This window comes from Protopterus annectens, chromosome 1.part1 (assembly GCF_019279795.1).
Source record: "Protopterus annectens isolate FY-2018-M chromosome 1.part1, PAN1.0, whole genome shotgun sequence".
NCBI classification, from domain to species: domain Eukaryota; kingdom Metazoa; phylum Chordata; order Ceratodontiformes; family Protopteridae; genus Protopterus; species Protopterus annectens.
The window spans coordinates 1,911,885,157-1,911,903,395 of NC_056726.1; positions in this window are offsets into that span (position 1 = coordinate 1,911,885,157).

Genomic DNA, 18,239 nt, shown 5'->3' on the forward strand with positions numbered 1-18,239 from the left:
CACTAACCTGGAGGTGTAGGTATTCCTGATGAATATGGATACAGCCCCTCCATGTCTGTAAGTCCATGTTCTGTGGCTGAAATGTGTGGTATGGGTTGTAGTCATGTAGTGCTGGTGTGCTCTCAGGAGCCTTAAGACAGATTTCAGTTAATGAACACATGTTGATGTTGTCCATCCTGAGGAGTCCTGTGAGTGCATGCATGTTGTGATCACAACCTCTGCTGTTGAGTAGCATAAACCTCATTGAATCTGCTATTGTACTATTTACGGAGCTGGTATTCACCTTTGAGACTCTCCTAAATAAGGCACCATGGGGGTGCCAATAGCCTTGCCCAGTATTCCAAAGCATAAGGCTTACACTTAGGCCGGTAAGGTATCATTGCATGCATGTTCCCCATCTGTGCTTGTTTTTCATCTCCCCTGTAGGTGACCTAGTGGTAAGCAATAGAAAGCCTTAAACTTATACAAGTCTTCTAGCTTCCAAGATAGGTTTTTGGAGTGACTACGTATCAGTGTTCTGTATGTTCTTGCTGTACTCAACTGTTTCCTGACTACATGGTGAGTTCACACTGTATATTGTGATCTGAAGGTCTGTTTATTCAGATATTATGGCTGTGATGGCCTGCACGTGAGAAGTTCACAGATAGCTAACTATCTATCTGCCCAAGGGCAATTAGAAGCATAGCAACAGTGTGTTGGCCTTCCCTGCACCATTGATGAAGTAACTGAGCCTCTGTCAAGCATAGCCAATGAAGCAATTCCAGGCAGAGTTGCTGGAAGCTGTTGAAGACTGCGGTTGTGGAGGGTGACAGAGGCACTTAGTGATCTAAAGAGGGCATGTTAATGTGGCAATTCAACACCATTCAATTCCCCCAGCAGGTCTTGCAGCTATCAAACTGGACAGGGCCCCCCACCCCCTAGCTGTATGGTTCTGGGACACATGATGCCAGGTGTGTATAGTCTGTTACCCATTCACACAACAAGGTTTCCCTTGAAGTGTGTCAGTGAGGGGCTATGCCTAATGTAGGTCGGAATGCAATGTATTGTCTCACAGTACATTTGTTATAAGTTGTTATGTCAAGAGTATGTGAAGCTCAGTGAGTTTGGGGGCTCCTACCATTTGCTTAGCCTAGTTTACACATAGAAATCATCTAAACAGGAAATAGGCAGAAGCAATGTTAATGTCAACAGTGTAATGGCTACAACATCCCCATAGTATCTGTGCATTCGAGGTTAAAATCCTGATAAAGGCAGGGATGTTTATCATGTTCAAAAGTATACCTTAACCACAGCTTGCATATATAGGTAGTAATCGTCTGTATAATAAACATTCAAATCACCCATATAAACCCATGTGTGCAGGAGAGTACAGTCAACAGAGAATTTAATGTCATGTCAGCACATAGTGAGATGTTGTGTCACTGACAGGTATATATCCAGAGTAGTTAGTGGATGTGGCTGTGTTTGTGTGCACAGGTTATAAGTTACAACATTTGTTTAACTGTGTTTAACCACTGCTATAATGTCACACAAACACTTTTAAACATGCTTACAACTGCTTATATGAGCTTTATTCTGCAGTAAAAAAACATTCATAAAGCATATGTTTCATGGTCCTGAGACTACCCCTTATACCATTATTCATTTCACTGTAATGATCAGAAATGGGACAGTGGCTTTGTGTACATATGTACAGTACATTGTAATGTACTGTAGTTTGTGAACCAACACATTCCAGTCTACAGATGTATTACTGTCACAAACTAATACAAAATATATCTTATAGGTTCATAGGTTGGTACTGGGCTATCTGCCTGAAGGGATATATTAGCCCAGCCACGTTGTGCGGTATTCATCGCCCCTTTAGTAGATCCCTAGACCCTTGTACTAGCATCTAGTGCCCTTGGCCCCGATCTAGTAGTGCTGTAGGTGTGATCCCCGGTGTGGACTTTCTGTTACCCATCCACTCATCAAGGTTCCTCTTGAAGAGTGATAGTGAGGGGCTCTGTCTTATGTAGATCGGGACCCTGTTCCATAGTAAGGGAAGTCTCTGCAAGGGGAATCTATCCCTCCAGCATGTTCTATTCATTGTTCTGTTGAGGTTTATATCCCTAGAGCATGTAGCTCGAGTAGATTTGGTTTTGCTAAGATGGGGCATGTTCAACAATTCTGAGTTGGACATGGCTCTGTACGTTAGACAGAGATCGCCTCTGACAAAGCGGTAGGCAACAGAGAACAGTCTTAGCTTTTTCAAATGTGCTGCATAGGGCAACTGTTTGAGGCCAGTAATCCTCTCGTCTATATATATATATATATATATATATATATATATATATATATATATATATATATATATATATATATATAAGCAAACAATAACCCAAGACTTCACTGATGGATGAAAAGGCAGCAAAGCACCAAAGCACAAATAAAATCCAAGATAAACTTTATTCCAAGTTTCCAAATTTCCACGTAAGCGCTTTCACGGTGTAATACCGCTTCCTCAGACGTGATACAACTGAACAAAAGGAAACACATTATATAGACTAACATCATTTCCTCAGTCAAACAATTAAGTAAAATTAAACAATCAAATAAAATAAAATCAATTAATTAATTAACATTCATTGCAGGTTAGATGTAAAAGCCAAACTAAACTAAAACCTATCAATGCCAAAAAATAAGAAAGAATGTATGTGTATGTGTGTTGACTGAATATTCAGTCACAAGTGTATGTCTAATAGTAAAGACATAAATCAATAAATATCATAAATAACAATCATAAATAACAATCATAAATAACAAAAACAGAGTGTGAGTAACTAAACTCTACTGAGGGCTCATCATTTGAGTGGCCTGGCTTTTGATATGGGTTTCAATGAGACACTCTCATTGAGTCCCCTACCTAAGTGTGCCCCCAGACGAAGAATCCACTTAAGTTCAGATTCTTCAGTTGAATTAATTATATCCCCACCCCTGCTGTTAACTATTTGTGTATGCAAAACTTGAAATAAAAATGCATGCCCTTGGCCATTTTGAATCATATGTTTTGCTATAGCGCTGGTTAATTCACCCCTATTGAAACAATAAATGTGGTCCCTTATCCGTTCACGAAGTGACCTATTCGTTTTTCCTATGTAGAAATGAAAACATTTCTGACACACGGCCACATAGACAAGATTCCTACTACGGCAGTCAGAGACACACCTGATCTGCCAGAGGCGGCCATCATTCGGATTACGGAAAAACCTTGACGTGTCAATGTAGTCACATTGGGGACAGGAGCCACATTTACGTGTTCCATAAAGACAATCGGCTGCATTAACCCTATCTGGTAGAGTAAGTTTGGGAAAGCACAACTGTTGTTTGAGATTCTTTAAATTACTGTAGGCATAGGAAGGGCAGTTTCCAACAATTGATCTAATATTGTCATCTGTCACCAAAATATTCCAGCTGTTCAGAATCGTAGATTGTATCATGTTTATGTTCTCACAATACGGTAGTACCAACGGTAGACGAGGACACCCAGCAGCACAGGTGGACACAGGTTCATTGAAAGCAGAAAAGAAAGGTTTCCCCTTAGAAGATCTAAGTCTGGATACATCATCACAAATATGGGTTACCCTATCTGGTGAATAGCCCCTAGCGAGGAAGGTTCTCTTAATGTTATCTAGCTCAATATAAAAGACTTGATCTTCGGAGCAAAGGCGTGAAATTCTGAGGGCTTGACCTCTGACAATATTGTCAAAGGTTCGGGGATGGTGCATACTGTCAACGGCCAGATATGCAGCTCTATAACATGGTTTTCTATATACTCTGCTGGCAAACCCACTGGGTGTTTTGTAGATAATGACATCTAAATAATTAACAGAGACGAAAGACATCTCCATTGTAAATTTGAGGAAACTACTAGTGTTATTAATGTAGTAAAGAAAAGTTGGTATCAAACTTTCCTGACCAGACCATAAGATAAAAAGGTCATCTACAAAGCGTTTGTAGAAGGCCACATCTGGGTGGTTCAAGATGTGTTCCTTCTCCCACGCAACCATAACAAGGTTTGCGTACGAGTTTGCACAGCTAGTGCCCATCGCTACGCCCGTGGTTTGTCTGTATGTATTATCCAAGAAGATGAAATAATTGTTCTCAAGAACAATCTCAAGTAGCATACATAAAAAGTCTGCCTCTGTGGGAGCCATAAAGTCATATAAAACACTTCTGACCATCTCTAAACCCTTCTGGTTTGGTATGCAAGTAAAAAGCGAGACTACATCCAGAGTCATAAGATGAAAAGTGGAGGTATCGCTATTGCTTGCACAGAAATTATAAAGATCTTGTAAAAGATGTCTAGTATCCAACAAAACCTGTGGAAAATGTTTCAATATTGACTTGAGCCTACTATCTAAATAGATAGAGACTGGCTCAGTGAGCCAGCCTGCCCCAGCCACTATGGGTCTAAGGGGTGGGAGAGTGTTATGTTTATGAACCTTGGGTAACCCATTAATTTGTGGTGTAACAGGATGCTCCACCAAAAAATAATCAAATAGCTCATTGGTCAAGACATTCAAGGACTTACATTCAACTAATGTGTCAACTACTCTGCTGCAAGACTTCTCAACTTCTAACGCATTGACAGAAATGTATGATTCTCCATTTAACATATCAAGCATAGAATCTACATAAAACTTTCGATTCATCACAACTATTATACCGCCCTTGTCAGCTGGGCGAATTATTATGTTCTCATTAAGTCTCAAGGAATTAAGAGCTTTACGTTCATTATCTGACAAATTCTCAGTAAAAATCCAATTCGGATCACCAAAATTAGCATAAAAGTCTTTCTCAGTACTTCTAAGAAAAACTTCCAAATTAGGATGTAAAGGTGGATTAATGAGGCTCCGTTTTTTAAAAGAATACTGATGACCAATTGGTTGTTTATTAAATATTAATTTAAGATTAATGTTTCTCACGAATAATCTCAATGCAACAAGCACTTCACCAATATCAGTACCAGTCTTAGGGATAAATGTCAAACCTTTGTCGAGTAGATGTAATTCATCCTTAGTCAAGGCATAATCTGAAATGTTCAGGGTTAGAGATTCGTTCCCCAATGCTGTCTCTGTGGAGGCTGCTGGGCTTCTGTGTAAGATTCCCTGCGTTTCGAGCTCCTGTTCAGCTCGTGTTCGACAGGCCTCTTCCTGCCAGTCCTGATAGGTAAAGGGATTTGTGGAAAATCCTGCGGTTCTGGCCTCTGCAGTTTATCTAACTGTATTTTGCGACGCACTACTGTGCTAGTTCTTGTCGCAGCCAAGGAACCCATGGTAGAAGAATTCAACGGTGCCTCGGCAGGAGTGAAATAGATCGAAGTAACCAACTGTGAGGTGTTCTGGCCGCCAGAAGCAGTGTCCGTTGCTGAATTGGCGACACTGCCAGCTACGGTAGTCGCTAGGTCTATTGCTGCCTCCTGGATGTCCACCAGTGGCTGCACGGCATTGGAGACAGCTGGTTCTGCTGTATAACCAACCCTGTTGGAGTTCCTGGTGTTACTACGATTTACTCCATTAGGAACCTCAGAGCTAGCAGCTGTTCTGGGCCAAACAGACACATTGTTGTTATCAAAGTCACGTTTGTCACGTGACAGTTTCTTCCTTTTTTGTATTAGAAGATTGCTCTCATAGCGAATTATCCTTTGACTTAAGTCGTGCAAGAAAACATCAGCACAATCATTGCCCATCATAATGATCAACTGCTGTTGTTGTTCATTTGCTTTAATTTTAAATTCAGTCTCCATAGGTTGAAAATAATCAAGCAAGAGTTCAATGTACGATTTACTAGCTTTTAAATTGATTTGCTGCCATCTGGCTAGCAAGTCAGGATACGTACTACCATAGGTCGGCATGTTTAAAATTCTAAGACCTCTGGGAATCACTCTGTACTTGATACTGGCCTCAAGATGAAACCGTTGGCATTGAAGCCTCTTGAAACTGAATAAGTTGTTTTCTAAGTCACGCTTCAGTTGTCTCACTGAAGCACTATTAGCCAAATCTAAATCTTCTATGGAAGGAGTGGAAATATCTTCCATTTGTAAAAGCGGATTAACGCCTTCCGTAAACACAGTTCTCAATGCATCAGGCTTGACATAATCAGCACTCACCCTGTTCGGTGATTCGATGCGGTCGGTGGTATTATTATCCATCAGTAAAGTTCCCAAACAGAACAAGTAATGTAGAACAAACAAACCAAAGCCCTTAGAGTCAGTGATGTAAGCAAACAGTAACCCAAGACTTCACTGATGGATGAAAAGGCAGCAAAGCACCAAAGGCAGCAAAGCACCAAGCAGCGTTGGGGAACGAATCTCTAACCCTGAACATTTCAGATTATGCCTTGACTAAGGATGAATTACATCTACTCGACAAAGGTTTGACATTTATCCCTAAGACTGGTACTGATATTGGTGAAGTGCTTGTTGCATTGAGATTATTCAAGAGAAATAATAATAATAATCTATAATTGAGTACAATGCCCCGTTTGGGATGTACCTTACCCGACGCCTTCAGCAACTGGAAAGACCCCAAAAGTATCTCACCAAGAGGATCAAGTGGCGCAAGCAGATGCCCTATGCAGTTCAGCTAAAGAAACTCCAGCTCTACTCAGTTGCATACCGCCTACTCAGAGATGATCTGTGTCTGACGTATAAAGCCATGTTCAACCCAGAATTAATGGCCATGCTTCACCTCAGGAAATCCAAATCCCTTAGAGCTACACACTCCAGGGACTTGAACCTCAGCACAGAAATAAATAGGACATGCTGGAGGGACAGATTCATATACCAGAGGCTCCCCTCACTCTGGAACAAAATCCCAATCCATGTTAAGCAGAGCCCCTCACTGACCCTCTTCAACAGAAATCTTGACGAGTGGATGGGAGATCGTAAGTTTACCCCTGGGATCTCTTCTCTGTCCCTGTTTGACAGAGGTACAGTAAACTAACCTTAAAAGGGCTACCTTCTGTGACCTACTATACAGAGGCACAGTCAACTAATCTAAAAGGGTGGCAAAAGCCAAACACACTCTGGCTAGGCTTATAAATGCCCTAGGTCAGATAGTCTAGTATCAACCTATGAACCTATGAACATACAGTATGTAAGGTAGTGCACAGCACTGGTAATGAAACAGGTTGCATATCATCTTTAACTCCAGTGTAACATCTGTAGTAGTAGTGTAAGATGTGGGAGACAGCTGCACATGTGTAATAGCCACATCATAGGTGATGGCTCACACTATCTGATTATATTCTGATCATGCTGATAATGGCATCAGAGCCTATTGATACATGACTCTGTTTGGGGAGTGGGTGTCTGTGCCCAACAGAGCTCATGGTCCTGGTGGATATGTGGGTATATACCCAGAAAAGGAAACAGACCTGTAGACACTTGCATCATCTGTAATCAACTAACAGGATGTGATGTGCTCCTCAGAGGAGGATTACTACTAAAGGTAGCTACAATGTTTCCGTAATAGCCAGTGTTGTCACGTACATAACACAAATATTTACATGTGAGCATCACTGTCTAAAACATCTTCATAGACAATACGTAAACTAAATACAGTACTTGGTACTTGTAGTACTGACCGCTCATATAGGCATGTCCACTAGTCAGCTACTGGTGTTTCCTAATGTCAGCTTTGTGTATGTGGCCATCCTGGGGGAATGTAATCTCTATGCCATTTACACTGCCTGACCCACCTAACACCATGCCCCACACATTGTCTGCATGGCAGCTACAGGGGTAAGCTTGAAGGCAGCCCAGTCTACAGCCATGACTGGACAGGACAGTCATGAGGTGTAGGTTAATACATGCAGCTCATCAACACAACCAACACATACCCTTACCAGAACACAGTAACCAGAAATCACATACATTCACAGATGCATTTAAGTATCTGGCCAAACAAGTGACCCCCCCAAGCAGGAAGAGACAGACACCGAAATACACAAACTGTATGACATAGTTTGCATAATTGTGCCACACCTCTGAAAACATGACTGGAAACATACCCAACAGTACTCATTTGTGAATGCAATCTCTAGCACTATGTTACACACCGACCTATACGAGGGCATACATACTGTCAGCTGCTTGTCTGCCATCATTAGCCACATACTCATACACTCAGACCACCTTTTGAACTATACATATGGCTCTGGCATATTCCATGTAGTTGTGCAGGACCTGTGATGCAGTAGTCTGGACTGCATGGAAACACATGTAGGAACTGTCAGGTCTTATAGCCCATGCAGGTATGTCCCAAGGTCTGGGTAACATTCTGCCATTGACCAGAATGATACTGCTGTACAGGGACAAAAGGATAGCATTTCACAATTGTCTAGTGTAGTGGTGCATATCGCAGGGTATCCAGTATCTGTCATCCTGGAATAACATGGTTGACAGACCATGATGCTTTGCCAGACAGGGTCTGCACCTTTCACCCCTGGAAATCTGGATACAGCGTAGGGCTCATTCTTCCCCTATAGTGCCTTCATCATGCACAGTCCAGGTGAGGGTCCACTGCTGTTACAGGGACAGCCAGGCAATAAACTGCGGGTCTCACTACACAATGATACATGTCAGAAACACTATACGGACACACATATGTCAATCCCTAACATGGAGAACATATCTGTGCAGTGGCTGAGACATGTTTCAGTGCTCTGGAGAGCACACCTGCATGACCATGTTATAACACATACCTCACCTTTTGCCCATTATCCTTTATTGGAACACATGGGCCGCAGCAGTGTCCATATTCCTGAAGGACATGTACACCCCCACGCTAATTGCACTTGCATAACATCAGATGCATTATGCTGAGCAACTACCTTTGTGCCACAGTGGAATTCAAAATGCACCTTGAGACAGATCACCACCAGGCCGCAAACTTCCCAGCTGTCATAATGTGCTGTAATGGGGAAGATTAGGCCTGAGACAGAACCATAATATTGGCTATCCTCAACTATTCCATTATGAACTGGGAAGACTCCTCATGTACCAATACCTGCGCTCAATGTATGTTGGATTCCATCAGCCCCACTGACCTGGATCACAGTAGTCATACAAACAGGGCTAACAGTATGCTACACATAGTTAGTCTCCAATGCCAATGTTATGTTTCCTAAGAGCAGAGTGGTGAGTGCCATAGAACCCATGCAGATGGACAATGCATGTGCAAATGCTGAATTCTACAAAAATGAACCTTAAGCAGTCACATAAGTGCAGTGATTGTGCCATTTAAACAGAAGTGGAAAAAGAGAAAAGCCTTGCAAGTAGGATCCAAGTGCAAGGCAAAACAAACTATCAGTAACTGAAAAAATGCCAGCACAAAACTCAGTATATATCAGTAACAAAACTACAGCAACACTAAGGTAAAACTTAAGTGTTTTAATACATATCGAACAATCCAATAATCCAGACCGGTTTCAGCCTAACAGGGCTTTCCTCAGTGGAACAAAAAAATACAAACAGGAAATGATGCACAAATGCAGGTTTAAATAAGGTCCATAGACCAATGAGGTGCATCCAAAGGATTTTAGGCATGCCCAAAATACTGCCTGAAAGAAAAACTGGAAGGAAAAATACAAACTAGAAAATAAAAAATAACAAGTAAAAAATAGATGATCCAAATAGCAAATATGGTAATAAAACATAAATATGATAATACATTCAATATTGGATATATTAATTTGTTATAAATGATCATTTAAACCAGGAGAAAATAGTGCCCCTAGCTTGATAATCCAGTATTTCTCTTTTTGGTTGAGAATGGAATGCCATCCCTGTTTGTTGGATCTGTCACCCAAAATTCTGTCTACAATACAAAATTGAAATCTAGTAGTATGATGTTCTGTGTAGTGCCTGAACAGAGCGTTGGTTTCTCTTTTGGTTCGAATGTCACTACGATGTTCCGACATGCATAATCTCAATGCCCATGTTGTCTGACCCACATAAAATGAACCACATGTGCAAGTCGCAAGATATACCACCCAATCACTATTACAGTTGCCAAAAAATTTCATGTTAAAAATCCTGTCAGTGTTTTACTGGAAAATTGTTTAGATGTGAATATAAATGGACATGATGAACAATGGTCGCATTGATAAGTGCCCCAAAGTTTGTCACCAGTCATCGTAAGTTGTTGATGTATAATGCCACTTGAACCCATCCTCTTATAATGTGAAAAAAATGAACTTAGTGTTCTCCCTCTACGGTAACCATATTGACAAGTGTTACTGACTAAGGAGGCAATATCCTCATTGGCAGTGAGGATGTTCCAATGTTTCATCATGGTATTTCTAATCAAATTGATGTTATGCCCATAGGTAGTAATAAACCGTAATCCTCCATCCTGTGCATCCCTATTTCTATCACAATATTTGAGAAGGGAAGTTCTGGTGGAATTGGTTGCAAAGTGACGTGCCAACTGAATGTCAAGCTCCTTGTATCCCCTGGTTCTGAATCTGTTGGTTAGATCTTGTTGTGATTCTTCAAAGTCATTTTCTGTGGAACAAATCCTGCGTATCCTGAGGAACTGGGATTTGGGTATGTTCCGGATGATGTGGCTAGGGTGCATACTAGTTGCATGTAATAAAGTATTGTATTGCGGGTATGTATGAAATGTTTTGCTTCATAAAGTACCATCTGGGTTCCTGATGACTGTTACATCCAAAAAGTTGATTTGATTTTGGTGATAAGTTGAAGTAAATTCAATACCCCATTTGTTATGGTTGAGGTATGACACAAATTCAGCCAAATATTCTTCATCGGAATGCCAGACTAACCGACAATCATCAAGATAATGTCGCCAAATATCCAGCTCCTCAAGATAGATGTTATGTGTTTGATCATAAATGAGTTGCTCCTCAATGTAGCCCATGAATGAGTCTGCATATATAGGAGCAAAAGAGGCTCCCATAGCGGTACCCTTCAACTGCCAATAGCATTCACCTTGAAAGTAGAAAACATTTTTATTCAAAACATGTTCCGCTATACAAATCAAAAGCGTATTGAAACCAACTGGATATAATTTGGCTCTATCTAACCAAAACTTGAGGGCCTGAAGTCCAGCCTAATGTGGTATATTGGTGTATAAGGCCTTGACATCTAATGTACAAAGTAACCACTCAGGTTCTAATTGGTTATCATCTATAATGGATAAGAATTGGGTGGTGTCTTGTATCCTTGCTCAAATCAAATTTAGTAGTGGTTTCAAGTATGAGGTCAAAAACTCAGAGAGTGGTTCCATCAATGACCCCATACCAGACACAATGGGTCTACCAGGTGGTTTGTTCAGGCACTTGTGTATCTTAGGTAGTAAATAAAGAATCTGTTGTTGTAGGTCCCGTATCATTAATTGTGATTTAACTGTGTCTGATATGATGCCCTCCGAAACTGCTAACTCAAGAAAATTGTCAATTTCTCTTTTAAAGTTCGGGGTGGGGTCAATAGGCATTTTCATGTAGTGGGATGGGTTGGCTAATTGTCCATTTCCCTCCCCCAGATAATAATCTGTATCCATGACTACTATTGCCCCACCCTTGTCAGCCTGAATAATAATAACAATGTTTTTGTTGTCCCTGAGATGTTATTAAACCTGTAGGTCAGGGGTAGAGAGATTATGTTTCAGAGGTGAAAAGTGATCTAGTATGAAATGTATGTCCTTGAGTACGCCTTGCTGAAAGATAGCCACATTCCGATTCAAAGGTGGAACAAAATTGGATTTATGGAATTTGAATTCTGTGGATCTTTGAGAATCAGACCTGGGTCCAAAAAACAATTTGAGGTTGATTCTGCGACAAAAATCATTAATATCTTTGGCAATATGAAATTCATCCACAAAAAACCCTGGAACAAAGTTTAAATCTTTATTTAACACTTTCTTTTGATCTTCTGTCAAGACAATTTTGGAAATATTCAAAATATTGTCATCTATCGTGTCATGAATGTTTGGATGAGTGCTTTGATTATGTCTATCTTGGTGTTTCCTATGCTTTCTCCCACTCCTCCTCCTAATGAGTTTAAAGAAGGTGTTTGGCTTTTAGTCTTTTTGGGAGTCGGAGACTCACCAGTACAAATACCCTTCGTATCAGTTGTCGAAGAATCATCTCCTGAGGTGCTACTATATGTGTGAGACCCCTTGAGTATGGATCTAGGTCTTTTTTTGGGGTTGGTATATCTGCCAGACCTCTGGCCAGTTTCCATGAACCTAACATTTTTGGTGGCCTCAAAGGATCAGCCCCTCTGATAGTCAGTAATATCTCTGTTGAATTTTTTAATCTTTTTTTCTTTAGTCTGTTTTTCAAACAAAAGCAGTTCCTTTGACAGTTTATTAAGGCATATAGAAAATTGTGGGTGACCATCATATGTTTTAGCTTGTCCACACAGATCACCAACTTCTTTAATATTCATTTCAATAGTCCGTTCATAATACGAACTTAAAATTTGAATGAAATTCATAGATGCCTGTTGTTGTGCCAAATGCCATTCTTTGCTAAGGATGTCATCTATCTTGCCCACCAAAGGTAAATGATGTTAGTGGTCACAATTGCACCTATCAGCAGGTGTGCCAACACTGCACTGACCTGATAAGATGAGCGAAACAGCATACTAATGCAATCACCAGGAAACAAGATGCAACAGGTGGGGAGCCACTCACCCAGCCCCCACTCACACTTACTGAGGAGCTACTGGCCAACCTGGGGACACCTGCAGACCTCCATCCACAAGCTTTAGCTGGTATTGTGGAGGTGGGTGTCTCTCAACCACTGATCCTGGAGTTGCCTGGTAAGTCACTACTGCACATAAAACACAACCATATATCTCATAGTTACATAGTACAATATGTAATGTAACATCACAAGGCATGTATGCACACATGCCACATACTACAGTCTGCTACTCTATGTATGCACAGATGTGCATACTCAATAGTATAGTGTATTGTACTAACATAGACATTGCACCCTGTAGCTACCACACAGGTGTGGATAATGATCTTACTGCTGTGGCACTCTTGTTTAGGTATCGCTTGTGTTTTGCAGCAACAGCAGCATGTGTCAGGTGAGATTGCTATTATTTACCAGTCTTGATAATGCACGGAACATATTAATTGCATGCTGTCTACCATAACACACGTACACATAATGTATGGGGGTCCTGGTAATGGACACTGGTCAGACCTGCAATGCATCACACTGTTTACCTATGTGAAACAATTGAAGACTGTATGAAACACCTACACTAAACCTTCCAAACTGTCATTGCCAGATGTGTGGACAACAGTGAACACAATGGTGGAGGTGTGTTCCACTGTAGGGACAGGTACTACATAGCAGCATTACACAAGTTGGGAATACGAACAGTACTGTACAGAGAGCATATGTGTGCACACACACTAAATGTGTTGCAGCTGGAGTATGCCTGGCCTACAGGATACACCCTTGTGTAGTATACCCTTGCTATGAATGTCACACAATGTCATGTGCTATCAGACATGTCCATGACATGTAGTGGGCTGACTGCAACTCTGCTCAACTATAATGCAAAACATGTCTCACATCCCATACATACCACCCTTTATCTACATAACCCTGTCCTCAGTGGAGCATATGACATCTATGGGTGTATGTCATATGGGATAACACTGACATGTGAAATATGATGGCCATCAGAACCATGTGTACAGATGGCCATGGACGATGGTCAGAGATATGAAGCAAAACCCACAGTAGAAGTGATGTGCATGTGTGTACACCCTGTTGTACATTGGCTCGACACAATACAACTATGGCCTTTGTAAATGGTGATATTGCAGATGTGAAACACTAAACATCATACAGGCCTGTGCACAGCTTGTGTAGGCATAACATGAAACCACCACATAACATGTCTTGAACATCTGGAGTGTGTCACAACATGGAAGCATTCACCTATACAGTATCCAAATACATACATGTGTTGCACAGCATACACATACATCCACATCAAGCCACAGATACAGTACATTCACCTTGCTGGTGTCAGACATCACTGTCATGCCTGCTTCTCATGTGTGTGAAGTGCACAGATGGCATGTAGGACATAGAGTACTTGTAAGTTAGCCATGTGTGGACATAGTTGCCAGGTATCCATAATATGGTTGCAGATGTGCAGGGGTATCATTCGTATACCCTTCTGTGACCTGTGTCACACATTCCACATTAGTTTATTGTGTATACACCTCAGTGACGTGGGTCACATTCCACATTTGATATGTATTGTATGTGAACATAGTCATGGCTATAAACTGTGTCAGTAGCTCACACTGTATAGCAATTGTGAAGCCACTTGATGCCCTGCATTGACTATGCACATCAGCTTAGTGTGAAGTATGTCCCTGCATATTTGTAGGGTGGACAGACAACATTGTCTCAGTTGAAGGCCCATGTTAGTATAACACATCCCTGCATTGGGACACCATTACTGTACTGCAGATTGGAAAGGAGACCACTGTGTTACACATGTATGCATGTCATTCAACATTTCAGCAGAAGACATGTCATACTACATGCGATTGGCAAGGTCATACGCCACACAGTAGGCCAGTGTACTGTAAACCTGTGCTGGTCTGTGGCACCATTGCAAAGTAGACAGCCATGTCAAACATGTGTGTACAGCCACATGCACAATGTATACACTCAGCTCAGGGGTAGGCAGAATAATGTTGAATAGACATGCACTGCTTTGGGGGAGATATGCAAGCTAGGGCTCAGGCAAACATAGTATGCAGTCGACATACCCTACTGCTCATGTCCTCATACATAGGGGCGGTGGCCAACACAAAGCATCAGTGGCAGATGTACAAAGGTCAGCGATGGTCTGTTAACATGTGTTGTATGTTGCACACACCATGGCAGTGCAGTGCAATGGTGCAAAGTGCATGCATTGTGTTGCAGGTAGGGGCATTGGCTACTAACACAAATGGTGCAATACAGGTATGTATGCTAACCACCACTATAATTATGTAAGGTGCATGCAGTCTGCTATACCACATGCATGCTGTTGTGTGCAACTCAGGGATGTATGATAACTACCACTATAATTGCCTAAGCTGAAACTAGAATTGTCTAAGCTGAATGTCATCTTCCATATCAACTGCATGTAGCGTGTGTGTCTGTGTGTGTCTGTGTGTGTCTGTCTGCCTGTCAGTGTGTGTCTCTGTTTGTCTCTGTGTGTGTCCCTGTCTGTGTGTTTGTCTGTGTATCTGTCTGTGTGTGTGTCTATCTGTGTGTGTGTGTGCCTGCCTGTGTGTGTCTGTTTGTCTGTCTGTGTGTCTGTGTGTGTCCCTGTCTGTGTGTCTGTGTGTTTCTCTGTCTGTGTGTCTATGTGTGTCTGTCTGTGTGTGTCTGGTATAACTTGTAATGTACAGTTCTTGTCTTCCCCTCACAGGTGTTGATGTAGGTGCATTGCCCTCCTGCAGTCCACCTGATGTTAGTGTCCCCACAGACTCTAGCAGTGATGATGATAGTATGACTGAGGCACAGGCAGGGTTGTCAGGGGATGAATCTGTGCCATTGGTTGACATTCCACCTGTCTCCCCCTCATCCTCGCAAACAATTCCCCTGACTGCACATATCCCATCACCACCGGCCATAGAGGAAGGACAGTTGGCGGGAGGTAGCATGGAACAGGGAAGTGTGGTGACTATGAAAGGTGTGCCTGCACACCATGATCCCAGTCAACAGACTGGTGATGTCCCACACAGGCATGTGCCCAGTGCTGCTCGTAGGAGGACCACTGGCCAACATGCCCTGGTGAGACCAAGCACATCAGCTGGAGTCACCAGACACATGTTTTGGACTGTAATGGAGGCACAGGCACGTGCTGAATGGCACAACAGAGACAGTCTGAGGCTTCAGAGGGCTGCTGTCCATTCATTAACTGACAACTTCTAGGCACTTGCAAATGCTCACCATCATCTTGCAGATGTTTTGGATAGACAATTGGGTGACATGGTGGGAGTCCTTGACCGTGGCATGTCAATCCTCAAGTGTGGAATGTCTGTGCTGGAACATCTAGTGGGAGTGAGGCATCGAGCACGTGAACGTAGGCCAGTTACATCACCTGTTGAAGGTCTACGTGAACATGCTACTCCACATGCCTGCTCCCATAGTGGTGGTAGCAGCAGCAGTGCTGCTGGTGCTGTGCAGTCCACACCAGGACACAGCAGGCCACATGCACATGGTCCTGGATGGCGCCAACAGGTACACGATTCCAGTGGATGTGTCATCAGACAGTACCCAATCTGGACCTCTGCCTGGTGGTGCCCATGCAACCCCTGGCAGGCGCAGGTCACGTGGCCGTGGCCGGACACTGTGAACTTTGACATCTGCCTTGTACAGTCTGCAGCTGTCAGTATTACCCCTGTGTAGGCCAGCCACATGCCAGACCTGTGTGCATGCATACACACACACTGCAAACAAATGTAGTGCACCTCAACACACACACGTGCATAACATCCACACATGCCCAATGATATAACAGGCCCTAACACACATGTATGTTGTCATCCAATGGCACAGCCTAGGCCTCTGGCAAACATTATCACCCTGTGCATATGATGATGCCTGTGCCGCATCCCTGTCATCCACAACATCGGTGCAGGGACATGTTCATATGGTCTGATGCACAGGGTAAATATACTAGGTAGACAATTGTAGATTAATATTGCTGAGTAGTGTTGACAGGCAGCAGACATACCATGTATTGTAGTTTTAGAATGCATTTTGTACGTTTGACAGAATGTATCATGTGTAACAACACTAACACCATGTTGATCTTGACGTTCTGCCTTCCTCTTTCAGGTGTAGTTGCATGTGCCGGGGGATGTTGGTGTTTGCGGAAGTCCCATATGTACATGATGACTACCCACAGGTCAGTATGACAACATCTGCATGCACTTTGCAGCTTCTACATCACAGTTATATTCACATGTTTCAATTATGTTTACTGTTCTAATGATCCAAGAGCATGATAGCTGTGTAGTAAGCTACTGTGTTCAGAGCCTTTACATCCATAGTGGGTGACATCACAGGTATAGTTACCTGAAGCGTGGAGTGGGTAAAAGAGTGGTATGCTGGATGACAAGGGTAAAGGCCAGTAGAAATAGCGGCTTCTCATTGGGAAGCAGTAATACACAGTAACATGGCAGCATGCAAACACAGACACATCCACACACTCAGAGATTCCAGACACAGTAACACATACTGTGACACACACACACACACACACACACACACACACACACACACACACACACACACACACACACACACACACAGATAGCAGTGTTTGGATGATAACCCCTGCCTATGTGCATATCATCATTATAGTACTACGCAATTACAAGATGCGCCACAGAGATTACACTTGTACAGATAGTTGAAATGGCCTAAGATCGAGGACATTGACAGGGATACTACAGTACAGTGAGTGTATATGGGGAGGGGGGTCCATCAGTAGCCTATGTAACAACAAGTCACACCCCAGGGCGTACATGTTAACAGGCGGTTAGTATGCCCGTCTACGATTGATGATATCAACAGGGATGCTAGACTGCTTTGAGTGGATGGGGAGAGGGGGCATCAACATTTCATTATGGTAAAATACAGCCTCACTCCAGGAACCAGAGAGGCATACACATGGACAGCCACACACACACACACACACACACACACACACACACACACACACACACACACACACACACACACACACACACACATACCTGCATTCACAAAGCTGTACACCTATGTCACACACATACAGACACTTTACATGTGTGAGGTTTAACCACCTGCCTATGCCTTTCTTTCTACACTTCACTCTGTACTGGTGTCAACAACAGTGTTCAGGAGAGTGATAACATGTGGGATGTATTCCCAACCATACGTGACATATATGGGGACACACCCACATGTGCCACTACTGTGAATCAAACACCTGCCTATCTCATGATAGGTACTACAGCAGTACAGCACTATCACATCTGGTACAATGCTTACTGACTCCTTCCTTTGACAAGTGTGTTGATATATGCATAATATATGCACAGGGGAGGTATTACTGTTACAGCTATCATGGGGTTTGCCTTCGGTGTCACTCTTACAGCATCTACATTGTCTGTTTCCACTTCAGTTAACAAAACCTG